The 16,272-nt window shown below is 33.5% G+C and overlaps 1 long non-coding RNA gene across 1 annotated transcript in view; it reads right to left on the bottom strand.

Annotated features, from left to right (window-relative positions):
- The window catches only part of LOC102163669, a 589,637-nt gene continuing 584,649 nt past the window's right edge, over nucleotides 11,285-16,272 (bottom strand). The window contains exon 7 of the long non-coding RNA XR_002336498.1: nucleotides 11,285-11,344. This is a non-coding gene — a long non-coding RNA (uncharacterized LOC102163669). The remainder of the gene's footprint in view (nucleotides 11,345-16,272) is intronic.

Here is a 16,272-nt window from a genome sequence, read left to right as displayed (position 1 = left end):
ACAAAGTTATTTTTTTAAAATATCGTACAAGCTTTAAAGTATTTAGATTTTCATAAGCCAATATCATAAGCTACTTTAGCATCTTGAGTCATAAGAGAAATCTCACAAAGCAAATGAAAAAACAAACAGTGGGGGAAAAAGTTGTACTCATTTTTTTCTAAGCACTGGAAAAATTACCTCTATAACTCTCTGGAAATGAATTGTATAAAATAATATCTAAAGGAAAGTGAAATTTCAATGAGGCATAACCATTGAGATGGGATTAGGCAAAATAAATATATAGGGAAGAAGTTTTGTTCCCTGGGATACTGCTGTTGTGTTTCATATTAAATTTGTGGTAATGTTTTTATAAATTCTATTTTACTATTATGAGTGGTCTGTTGGTGTTTTGCAAAAAAAAAAAAGTTGAAAATGAAATATTAACTTATTATTGAGCTATTTTATCTCTGCAATTTCCTTATTGGGAGATTTTATATTCTGATTACTGCATGAAAAATGGATATGCAGATTCTGACCAGGATGCAGAACATGACATGTAGGATATGGAGATAAAAAGCCCTAAAAGCTGAAGATGAAAACTCATTGACCACTTTCTAGGAAACATTTTTTTAAAAATAATAGATACTAACTCTATAAAAATCCATCAACTTATATTTCTTCATGTGATATATATTACATGGAAATTAATTTGGGAAAAATTCTCAAAATCAGGTGATATGTGTGGGAATTCTTTTTTTAGACTTAAGTGCCCTCAACACTAGTAATTACAGGCTATAAAAGAGTCAGGCTGTTCTAGGCAAATAAAATTGAGAACATTTTTGTAAATTCTATTTTATAAACTGTTATACATTGGAGCCTTCTGTATAAAGTGTGTTTTAGAAAGTGACAAGCCAAATATTTTACCAAATCAGGTGGAATAAAAGCTGTAATTTTTTTAATTACTCAATGAATTTATTACATTTATAGTTGTACAATGATCATCACAATCCAGTTTTATAGGATTTCCATCCTACAACCCAGCACATCCCCTGACCCCCCCAACCTGTCTTCTTTGGAAACTGTAAGTTTTCCAATGTCTGTGAGTCAGTATCTATTCTGCAAAGAAGTCCATTCTGTCCTTTTTTCAGATTCCACATGTAAGTGATATTATTGGATGTTGGCATCTCATTGTATTGGCGACTTCACTTAGCATGATAATTTCTAGGTCCATCCATGTTGCTAAAAATGTTATTTCGTTCCTTTTAATGGCTGAGTAATGTTCCATTGTGCATATGTACCACATCTTCTTGATCCACTCCTCTGTAGATGGACATTTAGGTTGTTTCCATGTTTTGGCTATTGTAAATAGTGCTGCAATGAACACTGGAGTACATGTGTCTTTGCGAGTTGTGGTTTTGTCTGGATAGATGCCCAGGAGTGGGATTGCTAGATCAAATGGCAGTTCTATTTTTACTTTTCTGAGGAATCTCCATACTGTCTTCCACAGTGGTTGCACCAATTTACAATCCCACCAATAGTGTAATAGGGTTGGTTCCCTTTTCTCCATACCCTCTCCAGTACTTATTATTTGTAGACTTTTGGATGATGGCCATTCTGGCTGGTGTAAGGTGGTACCTCATAGTGGTTTTGATTTGCATTTCTCTAATAATGAGTGATGTTGAACATCTTTTAATGTGTTTTTTGGTCATCTGTAAATTTTATCTATGGTTGCCATTCTCAAATATAAGACAAGAATGGTAATTTTTTCCTATTTTTTTAGACCATGGGCCACATGTTCTTTTTCCCACCAACTACTTATTTTCATATGCATTTATTTACTAAGGATGTTTTATTTTGAAAAACAAAACTTTGACAATTGTTTTATACCTACCATTAAGGTTCTCATGCCCAGATATATGCATTTTTATTGCAATGAGATAAACACTTAAAAATATGACTTTTCACTCAAAGGTTGATACACTTCAGAGTGGCTGCAAATGACTGATTCTTCCTTAATATCTGCCTAATTGTAAATTTTAGAGCAAGAAGAAAGAATTTTTTCATTAATGTCTCATCCCTTAGAAACACAGGTGAGAATAGTGTAAGCCTAGGAAAAATAGCCCCAATTTATATTTTGCTAACCTTAAATTTGAAATAATATCAAATGAAAAAAAAAACTCCAGTTACTTATAGTTTATAGTTGTCTCAATTTCTTTGGATGACAGCAATTTCAGTAGTTAAAAATCATGTTACATGTGAGTTGAGGTTTTATAGAAAGGGGAAGATGCATAATATGAAAAACAGACACATGTTCACATGTATGCTGTTTGTTTTACATGAATTAGAAAAGGATGACACAATCCTGTGTTTTGATGTCATCAGTCTTCATGAATTATAAATAATATAGTTGAAATTAAAAAAAATCACACTTATTTTTAGAATACATTTTACTCTGTGATTTTTTTAAAAAAATTAAAGCACAGTTGATTTAGAATATTTCTTCAGTTTCTGTTGTACAGCAAAGTAACCTAATCCTACTGTAAAGTAGGAGCCCATTGCCCATCCATTCCAAATGTTATAGTTTGTACCCACCAATCCCAAACTCCCAGTCCATCCCACTCCCTTCCTCCTCCCTCCAGCAACCACAGGTCTGCTATCCATGTCCGTGATCTGTTTTTGTTTTGTGGATAGGATTTTCTATACCATATTTTAGATTCCATATATAAATGACATCATATGGTATTTATCTTTCTCTTTATTTCTTACTTCACTTAATAGGAGAATCTCCAGTTCCATCCATGTTCCCACAAATTGTAGTATATTGTCCTTTTTTATGGCTGAGTGGTATTCCATTGTATATATGTACCACTTCTTCTTAATCCATTCAACTGTTGATGGACATTTAGGTTTTTTCCATGTCTCAGCTATTGTGAATAACACTTCAATGAAAATAGGTGTGTATGTATATTTTTGAATGAATGTTTTGTCTGGATATATGCCTATGAGTGGGATTGCTGGATCATATGGCAGTGCTATATTTAGTTTTCTGAGGTACCTCCATACTGTTTTTCATAGTGGTTGTTCCAATTTATAGTCCCACCAACAGTGAAGAGGGGTACCTTTTTCTCTTAACCATAGTGGTCCTTCCAATTTACATTCCCACCAATAGTGTAAACATTCCCACCAATGGTGAAGGCAGGTACCCTTTTCTCTACACCCTCTCCAACATTTGTTATTTGTTGACTTGTTAATGATGGCCATTCTGACTGGTGTGAGGTGGTACCTCACTGTAGTTTTGATTTTCATTTCTCTAATAGTTGGGGATGTTGAAAAATTTTTCATTTGCCTGTTGGCCATCCACAGGTCTTCTTTGGAGAAATGTCTATTTAGGTCTTCTGCCCATTTTTTCAATTGGGTTGTTTGATTTTTTTTGTCATTTAGGTTGTTGGAGATTTCTCTGTGATCTTTACATCCATGGATATATTAAGGGAAACTAAATACTTAAGTTTTAAAATTATGTATACTTCATGCACCAAAAAGAAATTTGTAGAGCTTTTTTTCCTCTTTTTGGCTACCCAAATATTTTGAGTACCCATGTTTGTTTGTTTATTTGTTTAGAGTGTTATACTTGCTTTGTTGTTGTTGAAACTGGAAATAGTGCTTTTCTAAGTGTAAAAAATATTAAAAACTAAAGTATCTTCTGGATTTGGCTCAAATCCTGAAACCCATGAGAGTGAGTAGATTCTCACATTGGCAACATATGTTCCCATCTACCAAAGAGGAAAAATGGGCCAACAAATAGCCCATGTAGGCTAATTCCAATAGGATTTTTGCCAGATATTTACATATGCATTGAATGTGATGTCTTCCTAAATTGGACTTAATATAGGAAACATAGCCATGTTTAATTTCAAACTTAATTGGTATTTGATATAGTCATTGGCTGTTCATGATTAAAATCTTACAGAAAGCCCACCTAAGATGAGCAATCTAATATTTGTGGTCTCAATTAGTAAACTGTGCCAATTTCATGAAATCATATTGTCATAGTTAGAGCCAGGCTAACCACATAGAGCTCTTTCTCTATCCATAATTACATAATTAGATTATTTTTATTTTAAAGCATACTTTAAGGAACGTTTTCTCTATGGTGTATTATTAAAGAATCATGCCTTCTTAAAATCTCTTTATGAGCCAAGAAATCCACATGTTATGCATTATAGTGGGAAAAAAAGGCTTTCATGAGATTTCTGCCCAGCTTTGAATCAAAGTCCAGGAACTGTATTATTACAGACTGCCATTGATATTTAGGGAGTGTAGGGAATACAGTTGCAAAACAAACTTTACTAAGATAATTGATGAGATACGATATTGGATTTAAAAAAAAATTGTTATTACTCTCAATGATAAACCTCTCTCTCTCAAGAGATAAAGGCTTGTACATTTGAGATAAGATTTTAAAACTATGTCTTTTATATAGAAACTGTATCTGCTATTGTGGGCTGAGAGGAGGAGGCAGTCTTGATCTGTAATAATTCTATTTTGTCTCTAAATTTGGTTATTAATATATACAGTATCTTTTATCCTTCATTCTGCCAGAGAGATAGTATAAATAGTAATATACAAACCAGGCATATAGGGTTTGGTAACTATGACCATGAATTCTGGTAAATTTCATATTTTTGGCCATCTTACATTGTATCAAAATGTCAGTTTGCCTACCTCATGCTTAATATGGTAGAAATGAATGACAAAGACATGGCTCAAGGTAAGGATAGAATGCCTAGGGAAATAGAAACATGTATCATGATAACCCCACTCAACCTGATGGACATTAGTGAAGTGGTAAATGGTTTTGATTACATTTATTTTATTTTCTGTGGATCTAGGGGATAAAAATTGAACCCAAAAAAGAAGGCTACTGGAGTTCCTGTCATATCTAGCAGAAACGTATCTGACTAGTAACCATGAGGACACAGGTTCAATCCCTGGCCTCTCTTCGTGGGTTAAGGATCTGGTGTTGCCGTGAGCTTTGATATAGGTTGCAGATGTGGCTCGGATCTGGTGTTGCTGTGGCATAGGCTAGAAGCTATAGCTCCAATTCAACCCCTAGCTGTGACCTTCCACATGCCGCAGGTGCAGCCTTAGAAAGACAGGAAAAAAAAAAAAAAAGTCCACTCTTGAGGTTGAAGGATACAATGAATCGAATATGATAGAATGTGTATTTCAAATCTTACCTGAATCTGAATCTGAATTTCTTATCTATTTTTTCTTTGTAATTACAGAATGCTGCCTTATCCAGATCTGCAGTGAATCCTTGAAGAGGAAAGTTATTTGTCCTTTCCCTCTTCCCTGTGTCAAAATCTGGTGACCACACAACTAAGAGTGAGATATTACATTGGTCTTAGTTCTGTCTGCAGTATTATAGGTCTTTGAAATTTCCCACAAAGCTTTTCTCCAGGTTGTCATTCTACTCTGAGGAAGGAAAGGTTGCAATAAGTTTGTTTCCTATATCTAAAGTATAAGATCATTATTGCATCTCTGTTGTATCCTATGAAATACAGAAATGGTATCATTGATACCATTTCTTTCTACCTTTAGTAAATTTTTTTTCCACTGGATTTGTTGTTTTTCCATGATGCTGAAATTTGAGCGTGGACCTTTGAGTACACAAAAAAAGCATCTTGGGCACACTGGATTTAGTTATCAGTCTTTTAACTCAAGGAAAATTCATAATGCAAATTTGTATATCCCCATTGCAACAATGTAGAGCTGTATACCAATCATTAAAAAAAATAGTGCTAGGAGTTCCCGTTGTGGCGCAGTGGTTAACGAATCTGACTAGGAACCATGAGGTTGCGGGTTCGGTCCCTGGCCTTGCTCAGTGGGTTAAGGACCTGGCGTTGCCCTGAGCTGTGGTGAAGGTTGCAGACAGGGCTCAGATCGTGTGTTGCTGTGGCTCTGGCGTAGGCTGGTGGCTACAGCTCTGATTTGACCCCTAGCCTGGGAACCTCCGTATGCCGCGGAAGCGGCCCTAGAAAAAGACAAAAAAAAAAAAAAAAAAAAAAGTGTTAATCACTGAACTAAAATTCCTGAAGGAGATACATACCCATTTTTAAATAATTTAATATGCATTAAATTTCGTTTGAGATTGTGTGAACTTTGACATAGTTACTTGATAGGGAAGGGGCAGAGTGCCGATTTAATGCTTTTTTCCCTCAGTCATTTGTATATACTAGATAATAGGTTAAAAAGAAAAAAACTATCTGAAAAGGCAACACAATGGATAATTTCAACTATGCGACATTCTGAAACTGGCAGAACTAAAGAGACAATAAAAAGACCAGTAGTTGCCAGGGATGAGGGAGAGATGAATAGGTAGAGCAAAGGGGATTATTTAGGGCAGGGAAACAGTGCTATTTGATATCGTAACTCTGGATATATGACGTTTCTCATTTGTCAAAACCCATAGAAATATACACAGGAGGAGTGGAAGCTAATGTAAAAGGTGTACTTTAGTTAATAATACTGTATCACTATAGGCTCATTAGTTGCAACAATTTTCCACACTACTCTGTGATATTAAACATAGGGAAAACTATCTACAGAGTTTAAGGAAAAATAAGTATATCTTAGAATCTTTGTACTTTACTCAGTTTTTTTTCTGGAACCTTAGGATATCTCTAAAAATTAAGCCTGTTAATTAAAAAAGTTGCTATGATAAATATTAGAACTGTGCTAAAGGATATAAAAGAAAACCTGAACATGATGAGATCTTAAATACAATGATCATTAGGCAGTTGTAAACAAAATTCAGATGAAATGTCTAAAGATAAAACAGTGTAATATATATTTGAAATAAAGAAATACACTATGTTATTAAAAGTAAATTAGGCACAGGAAAGGAAACATCATTCTACTTAAAGGCATATTAATAAGAAATGTGTTAAGTCATTGAAAAAATAATTATTATTGATCAGAGGAACATTATCAAGCATTATAACATATTTGTTACTGGAGTCCTAGAAGAAAAGAAGGAGAATGAGGAGTTCCCATTTGTGGCCCAGGGGGTTAAGAACCCATCCGTGAGGATGTGGGTTCGATCCTTGGCCTTACTCAGTGGGTTAAGGTTATTGGTGAAAGTTTTGGCTTAGGTCACAGATGTGGCTTGGATCTGGCATGGCTGTGGCTATGGCATAGGCCTCAGCAGCAGGTCCAATTGGACCCCTAGCCTGGGAACTTTCTGCTGCAAGTGCAGCCTTAAAAAGAAAAAAAGAAAGAAAGATAATGAGGCAGGGGAAACTGGATAAAATAATTATTGAAGGTTTATAAATTTGATAGCTATAATAGACAAATATAGTCAATCATTTAAAAAGTAGCAAAAGCACAATATTGATAATGAAGCAATACTGTCATCAATGAACATCAGTGATGAGAAAATCTTAAAAGAAGGTAGAGGAAAAAAAGACACATGCCAAAGAGAAAAACATTCATCAGAATGAAAGCAGACCTCTTGTCAGAAACTATAAAACTAGAAGACAGTGGCATAAGATCTTTGAGATGCCAAAAGAAAAAGTATTTGTTGACCTAGAATTGTACACTTATCACAGTATCTTTCAAAACTGAATGCAAAATGTGTTTTTGGTTCAACAAAATTGAAAATTTTCAGACAGAAGTTTCAATCTGCAAAAGGAATAAGAGTGCTGGAAATGGTAAATATCTGAATAAATGAAAAGATAATTTTCCTCACTTTAAAGAATTAGAATATAATTTACTGGTCATTATTAATATACTTATTTATTAATAAGTATAAGAATGCAGTTTTTTACTTTTCTTTTGTTAATGTGGTATATGACGTTGATTGATTTGCCTATGTTGAACCATCCTTGTGAACCTGGGATGAATCCCACCTGGTTCATGGTGTACAATCTTTTTTTTTAATATGTTGTTGGATTTGGTTGGCTAAAATTTTGTTAAGAATTTTTGCATCTATATTCATCAAAAATATTGGCTTATAGTTTTCTTTTTTGGTGGTTATCTTTGATTTTGGAATTAGAGTGATGGTGGCATCATAGAATGCCTTTGGGAGTGTTCCTTCTTCTTCAAACTTTTGAAAAAGTTTTAGGAGGATGGGTACAAGTTCCTCTTTGTTTGTATATGTAACTGGGTCACAATGCTGTACAATAGAAAAAAACTGTATTGGGAAATAACAATAAAAAAATTAAAAAAATATAATAATGCATGGTATGGTTTATAGCACTAGTCGAAATATATGACAATAGTACAAAAAGAAAAAGTGAATCAAAGACATAGTCAATAAAGTTTTTACACTTCCTTATTAAGTGGATGTCTTAGTAAGGAAGACATCCACTTAATAATGTTTTTATACAATACACTTTACAATGCAAAATGTATTGTAATCACTTCAATACACTATTATTGAAGTGATAATAATGTAATCTTAATGCAGATTCTGATCAATTAAAGACGAGTATGGTGAGACCTTAAGCAATCACCAAAAAAAAAAAAAAGATAGCTAACAGTAAAGATAAAATAGAATCATAAAATTAATCTCATAAACTCATTACTATAGAATATGCAGAAATATTTGAGAAGAGAAACAAAGGTCAGATGGAAAAAATAGAAAATAGTAATATGATAGGTTTAATTTCTTATTTTGATAGCCACATTGAATATACTGTGCTTTCAGATGTGATAGTCACATTTAGGTATTAGGCACATATGTAGCTTAGCCAAATTGAAATATAATGTGAATATAAAACATGCATTGGATTTCAAAGACTTAGTGTAAGTTTAAATGATATAAAATATTCAATTTTTACATTGATTGTATGTTTAAATGATAATATTTTGGATATATTTTGAAAAATAAAATAATGTATTGAAATAATGTTTTAACCATTTTCAGGTATGTATTCTAACATTAAAAAAATTACATATGTGATTCATATTTGTGGCTCACATTTTATTTTTATTGGATAGCACTGGCCCAAATACTCCAATTATTGTCAGACTGTATAAAAACCAAGACCTATATGTATGTTGTCTATAGGAAACCCACTTTAAGTATAAAGACATAAGTTAAAAGTTAAAGAATGGAAAAAGTTATAACATGAAAACACCACTTAAATAAAAGCTGGAGTGCTCACATTGTATCAGATCAAGTAGAATTCAGAACAAGGAAAAATGCCACAACCAAGAGAGACATTATATATTATATTATATTAACAAGAAGCTATAATCATTATAAATTCAACCAGTATGAGAAGCTTGAAATATCTGAATAAAAAAGAAAATAACAGAAGACTGGCATCTTAAGAAATGCTAAATCAAGCTAAAGCAATTTATTCAGCCTGAAGGGAAATGATACCAGATACAAATTGGATCCTCAGAAAGAAATGGTAAATATCTGGATACATGCAAAACAGTTTCTCTTATATAAGATGTAGTCTTGCTTAAAGCAAAAATTAGAATTTACCTTACTGGATTTATAACCTGCATAGATGTAATGCGTATTAAAATTTTAGCTATATGTGGGCACCTTGGTCAGTGAGCCTATGTAAGCACATTTATATGTATAGTTGCACTGTTTCTACAATTTACATGAATTAGCACAATTTTAATTCTCTTTTGGTTAGGGAAAACTAAATATGTGCATTATAATGCCTAGAGTAAAAAAGAAAGAAAAGAAAAAAAGAAAAAGCTATAGTTAATGAGCAAATAGATAAAACAAAATTTAAAAAATATTCAAAAAATCCCTCCCAAAAATTATGAAAAGTGGAGTAGAGTAACAAAAATGGTAAATAAATAAAACAAATAAAAAACAAATGACAGATCAAAATTGAGTTATATCAATAATTACATTAAACAATAAGCAGCTAAGCACCTAATTTAAAAAACTATGCCCAAGTGGATAAAGGATCCAACCATATGCCATCCAACAGAGATACTATTTAAGTAAAAATACATAGAAAAATGCAGAAATTCTAAGAAGCATGATCCTATTAATAAGAGATGTATTTGAGACTTCAAGGCAGATTAATTCTAGATAAATGGCTAAAGATGAGAAATAATACCACACCAAGAGTAAACAAAAGAAGGCTGCATTGGCTGTGTTAATAATAGATGAAATTGACCTTAGCACAAAGTATATTCTTAAAGATTTCATAATGATAAATGTCATTTCATTAGGAAGAAAAAATTACCAGAACTATGTACTTAACAATAAAGTTTCAGGAGTTCCTGTCGTGGTTCAGTGGTTAACGAATCTGACTAGGAACCATGAGGTTTCAGGTTCGATCCCTGGCCTTGCTCAGTGGGTTAAGGATCCGGTGTTGCCATGATCTGTGGTGTAGGTTGCAGACACGGCTCAGATCCCTCATTGCTGTGGCTGTGGCCTAGGCCGGTGGCTACAGCTCTGATTAGACCCCTAGCCTGGGAACCTCCATATGTCATGGGAGCAGCCCTAGAAAAGGCAAAAAGACAAAAAAAAAAAAAAAAAAAAAAAAAAGGAAAATAAAAGAATAAAGTTTCAAAATACATAAAGCAAAAGTTAGGATTAAAGAAAGAAACAGATAATTAGAAAAATGAAAATAGACTGTGGTAGAGATTTTCTCCTCTTTCAGAAATTGATAGAGAAACTAGACAATCAATAAATGTAAATGAGTAGAATATCACTATCAACCATCTTGACCTAAATGACATTGATAGAACCCTGCATCCACCAGCTATCAAAAAATGCAGTTGTCCAAGGTACATTACTGAGATCATGTTCTGGATCACAAAATAAGTCTTAATAAATTTAAAAGATTGAAATTGTATCAGACAAGTAAATCACATATTTTTTTTTAATTGAAGTATGATTGACTTACAATGTTTCTTCAATTTCTATTGTACAGCAAAGTGACCCAGTCACACACAGTTCCCTGTGCTGTACAGGAGGAGCCCATTGCCCATCCATTCCAAATGTTACAGTTTGTATCCACCAACCCCAAACTCTTTCTCCCTCCCACTCCCTCCTACTCCTTCCCTCTCCCCCCAGCAACCACAAGTCTGCTCTCCATGTCCCTTATCTCTTTCTGTTTTGTAGATGGGATCATTTGTGCCATATTAGATTCCACATCTAAGTGATGATATATGTCCTAAGTCTTTCTTTCTGATTTAACTTCACTTACTATGAGGATCTATTGTTCCATCCATGTTGCCGCAGATGGCAGATGACATCATTTTATTCTTTTTCACAGCTGAGTAGTCTTGCATTGTGTATATGTACCACGTCTTCTTAATCCATTCATCTGTTGATGGATATTTAGGTTGTTTCCATGTCTTGGCTTTTGTGATAGTACTGCGATGAACAAAAAGAACATAGGTATCTTTTTGAATGAATGTTTTGTCTGGATATGTGCCTATGAGTGGGATTGTTGGATCATATGGTAATGCTATATTTATTTTTCTGAGGTTCCTCCATACTGTTTTCCATAGTGGTTGTTCCAATTTATAGTCCCACCAACAGTGAAGGGGGGCACCTTTGGCTCTTTACCCTCTGTAGCATACGTTATTTGTTGACTTGTTAATGATGACCATTCGGACTGGTATGAAGTGGTACCTCATTGTATTTTGACTTGCATTTCTGTAATAATTAGTGATGTTGAGCATTTTTTCATGTGCCTATTGGCCATCCATATTAAAGTAAGATAACACCTCCTTTTCTTGCTATGCTCTCAGATCATGATAAAATTAAATTGAAAATCAGTAACAACTAGATGTCTAGGAAAACCCTGAATATTTAGAGACTAAACAAACCCCTGTAAATAATTTATGTGTCAGGGAAGAAATAAAAAATCAGGACAGATTTTGGGATTGGTTTTCTTTCTCTTCCTTCACCTCCAGCCTCCAGAGCAAGCTCTCATATGCAGGCCTTTGACCTGGCTCTGCCTAGGATGCTTTTCCAGTGACATCCATATACCTTTGCCCTCTCACTTCCTTTAGGGGTCTACTCAATTCCCCTTTAATAAAACTTTCTCTGGCAACTCTTTAAAATTAAATCCCCAGTATTTCTTACACTATTTTACAGTTTCATTTTATTCTATAGCCCTCATGACTATCTAATATATGTTATATATAGATATATAGATATGTATAGATATGTATATAGGTTTTGCTTTACTTTTTGTTTGGCCTGTCCTATTAAGCTTTATAGGGGCAGGGGATTTTGTTTATTTCCTTTTCTGATATTTCTTTTCACTCCTAGTAGACATTTAATAAAAAAATATTTTTTAAAAACAGGGAGTTCCCATCATGGCTCAGTGGCTGACAAACCTGACTAGTATCCATGAGGATGCAATTTCAATCCCTGGCCTCTCTCAGTGGGTTGCAGATCTGGCATTACCATAAGCTGTGGTGTAGGTCACAGACATAGCTCGTTTCCCATGTTGCCGTGGCTGTGGCATAGGCCTGCAGTTGCAGCTCTGATTTTACCCCTAGCCTGGGAACCTCCGTATACCATAGATGCTGCCCTAAAAAGGCAAAAAGACACACACACACACACACACAATTCCTGTTGTGGCTCAGCAGAAATGAACCTGATTAGTATCTATGTAGATGCAGGTTTGATCCCGGGCCTTGCTCATTGGGTTGGGGATCTGGCATTGCTATGAGCTGTGGTTTAGGTCCCACATGTGGCCTGGATCCAAAGTTGCTGTGGCTGTAGAATAGGCCAGCAGGTGTAGCTCTGATTTGACTCCTAGCCTGGGAACTTCCATATGCTGCACCTGCAGCCCTAAGAAGCAAAAAAGTTGCCCCTCCCCCCAAAATAATACATACATGCAAAATATATATCAATATTTTGAGAGAATACCATTGGGTGCTAGTAGTATATGAGATTTAAATTTTATTTTTTCTTTCTGCTTATCTGCATTTTCTAATTCTTCTGCAGTGCATATGAATCTTTGTGCAGTTTCTTAAAAATAAAAATTGTGTTAAAAAATACCTAGCAGTATATTTCCCAGAGCTCAACTTTAAAATATTTTGTATTTCCTAGCATTTAATATGCAGGAGGGAGGAGAAAGGGAGGCATAAATTTCCAGAAAATCTTAACTTTCAAGATATGATGTCATTATTTTTGTTCCCAACAAAACTTTTTTCTATACATGATAAGAAATGTATATTAAATATATAAGTATATATATATTTATATATTTTTTAATCAGCAGTATATAAAATATTTTAGTTTCCAAATAACTACCAATTTAATTTGCTTAATAAATGAATTTATCTTACAATGTCCAAGAATGTATGATCATTACTTTGACTCCAACTTGCATTTGTTTAAGACCACCTTATTATTTGGTAGTTGAAAGCAATTAGACACTGTCCATAGCATTACCATATTTATCTTTTTACACTATAACTTTGCTGTAACTTTTATACTTGTGTCTCATACTATATGGAATCATGAGTATGCCTGACCATCTACTCAGAACTTCAAAATTCAACCTCAAAACAAATTCAGCTTCAAGGAAGCTAAAATTATCAATTCATATATACACATAGAGATGTGTGTATAAAAGTGAAAATTAAATTTAATCCTTAAAAATTTTGGCTCAAAATTTTCTGTGTTTTAAATCAGAAGATAAAACAGTATGTCTTTTATGTAAAATATCAAGAATTATATTTATTAGATTTATTTTCTTTTATTCTGATGTCTTTGTAAAAAGCCATTTACTATGTTGATTAACTTTGAAAATGAATGTTCAGATTATGGGCAAAATGAACAGCAAACGTGATTTTTATTAAGTCTTTTTCTAAAGTAAGTCAACAACACCTTTGCTTCACCCTCTTATTTGGAAGTTAGTGGCAAAAAAATCAGTGGCTAAAACTTACAGTATTTTTTGAAAATGAAAATTATCAGAAAACATCTCATATTCACAATTTTTCAAGCATGGGAAACAAAACTTTATGTCTCATAGTGCAGCTGGTGTGTTTACTTTTCACTGCTTCAGTCTGGGATGTATCTAGTAGTTGCAGTACACCATGACCTTTTTATATGGGAAACATAGTTCTTGTACAGTGGTCAGTACATTATGACATTTGAGAGACAGAAGGTGATAAAAATATATTTCTTAAAAACATCATCAATCTGTCCTAATACCAAAGAGTGGCATAATGGAATAGGCAATTGTTGTTACTTAGGTCAAACACTCCAGTTTTCTCATAATCTGATTTCTTTTTCTCTTAGCTATGTGATTGATATGTATGTGCCTTCTTCTTTCCTCCTTCAACCACCTCTCCCTCCTTTGCCCCTTGAGAATTGGCACTCTTGGTTGGAGATATTTGTAGAGTTTTCCTGTTGCTAGTCTAGGATCTGGCATTATTTCTGACAGTCATTTTTATTGGATTCAACCCAAACATTTTAGAGGACCGAAGTAAATTAATTGTGTTGTCTGTTTCGATAAAAGAGTCACCACAGCCACGCCAACATAAACAGGCTATAACAGTAAGGGCCAATTTAAAGGTTCATTAACAAATACCAGTGGTAGCATTGTAATTCCCAACCTTTCATCACTCAAATATTAAACAACAGGCAATAATGACACCAGAGAAGAGACTGTATTATGCTAAACAGTCTGAAGTTGATCAGCTTTTTATTTGTCATTATGACATCCAAATGTGAAATAAGTTCTGGTTGTCTTGCTAATTTTCAGATTTAATTGTACCCCCAAATTGATGTCAGTATTTTAGGTGTTCCTTTGCACTTCTTTTTTTCCTTTTATTTCCTCTGGCAAATACTCCCCTTTCTTATATTTTCCTTTCTTTCAGTGAGTCTTTTTGTTTAATTGTTTAGGATGCTTGATACAGTTTTAAGTGGATTTAAATATTCAAATATTATTTCCCTTCTTCACAATGTAATGGCAGAAAGATACAGAAGAAACAAAAAGGACAGAAGTGTCCTAGAATTTATGTATTGTTTCTACTTCTCCTTCTGGGCAGAAAAGAAGCCACAGCCAAGTGGACTCTACAAAAATACATGATTGTAACTTACATACCTCCCCAAATAAATAAATAAATAAAGTTAAAATGACCAATTGGGAAAAATTGTTCACAAAACTTTATAGATTAATAATATTTACTATTCATCTACTAGAGATTTGTGAATACATTTTCCCAATTTTATTAATAATATTGATCATTTATCTGCTAAAGATTTTTAACCTTTCAGGTGGTAACATTAAAACTCTAAGGAATAAAAAACATGATCAAATTTCATAAAAAATTATAGATGAAGAAGTACAAATGGCATGTCAGCATAGGAATGAATTTTCACCTTCATTTGTAATCATAATAAAAAGAGAACAACACATTTTCACTCATCCATTTAGTAATGAAATTTAGTAATCCCATTTCATTGTTCCGTTGAAGATGGTGTGAGGCAGGAAAAGGAGGTGTGTGAATGGTGCCCAGGGCCAATGGGATATTTATGTGCCCTCTCTTTTTATACTTGGCTGCATGGAGCTAGACTTTGTAAAATTGCCATGAGATAGTCACATTTATTAACTAATTGTTTGAAGTGTAAATAATTACAATATTTTGAATATCTATTTGGTAATGTACTATGATTTTTAAAGTGAATCAACCCTTAATCACATGTTTAGACAAAACAACTTCACTAATTGGTTCATAACATAATATTAGATATAATGGAAAGTCAGATACAATCCATATAACCAAAAGTATGGCCTAAAGGAACATGACAGTCTTTATGATAGAATATCATGCAAACACATGCAAACACTAAAAGGGTATTTTCAGAGAGTATTTATTAACTTGAGAAAATGGCTATATTGAGTGTTGGTTTTTAAAATCAGAGGCAAAATGATGTATATAACACAGGCATGACTTTATCAAAAAGTTGTGTATAACTATTACACAATATTTATATAATTTCTAGTAAATACATTTATGTTCATATATTTATCTTTACATATTCATATTTCAGGCCAAAAGGAAATTATGATCCCTATCTCTGTTTATATCAGTCCACTCTGATTGTTATAACAAAATACCATGGATTGGGTATATTAAGCAATAGGAATTTATTTCTACAGTTTTGGAGGCTAGAAGTCTGAGATTAGGGCTCTAGAAGAGCAGGTGTCTGATGAGAAGTCTCTCTTTGGATTGCAGATGGCTACCTTCTCTCTGTGTTTTCACATGGAGTAGGGAGAGTTCTTCTTATAAAGACATTAATTTCATCACTGCGGGGGTCTTATCTCCCTT

Source organism: Sus scrofa, chromosome 1, assembly GCF_000003025.6.
Source record: "Sus scrofa isolate TJ Tabasco breed Duroc chromosome 1, Sscrofa11.1, whole genome shotgun sequence".
NCBI classification, from domain to species: Eukaryota; Metazoa; Chordata; class Mammalia; order Artiodactyla; family Suidae; genus Sus; species Sus scrofa.
Note: the sequence above shows the minus strand (reverse complement) of the source record. Positions and strands in the feature narration are given on the sequence as shown.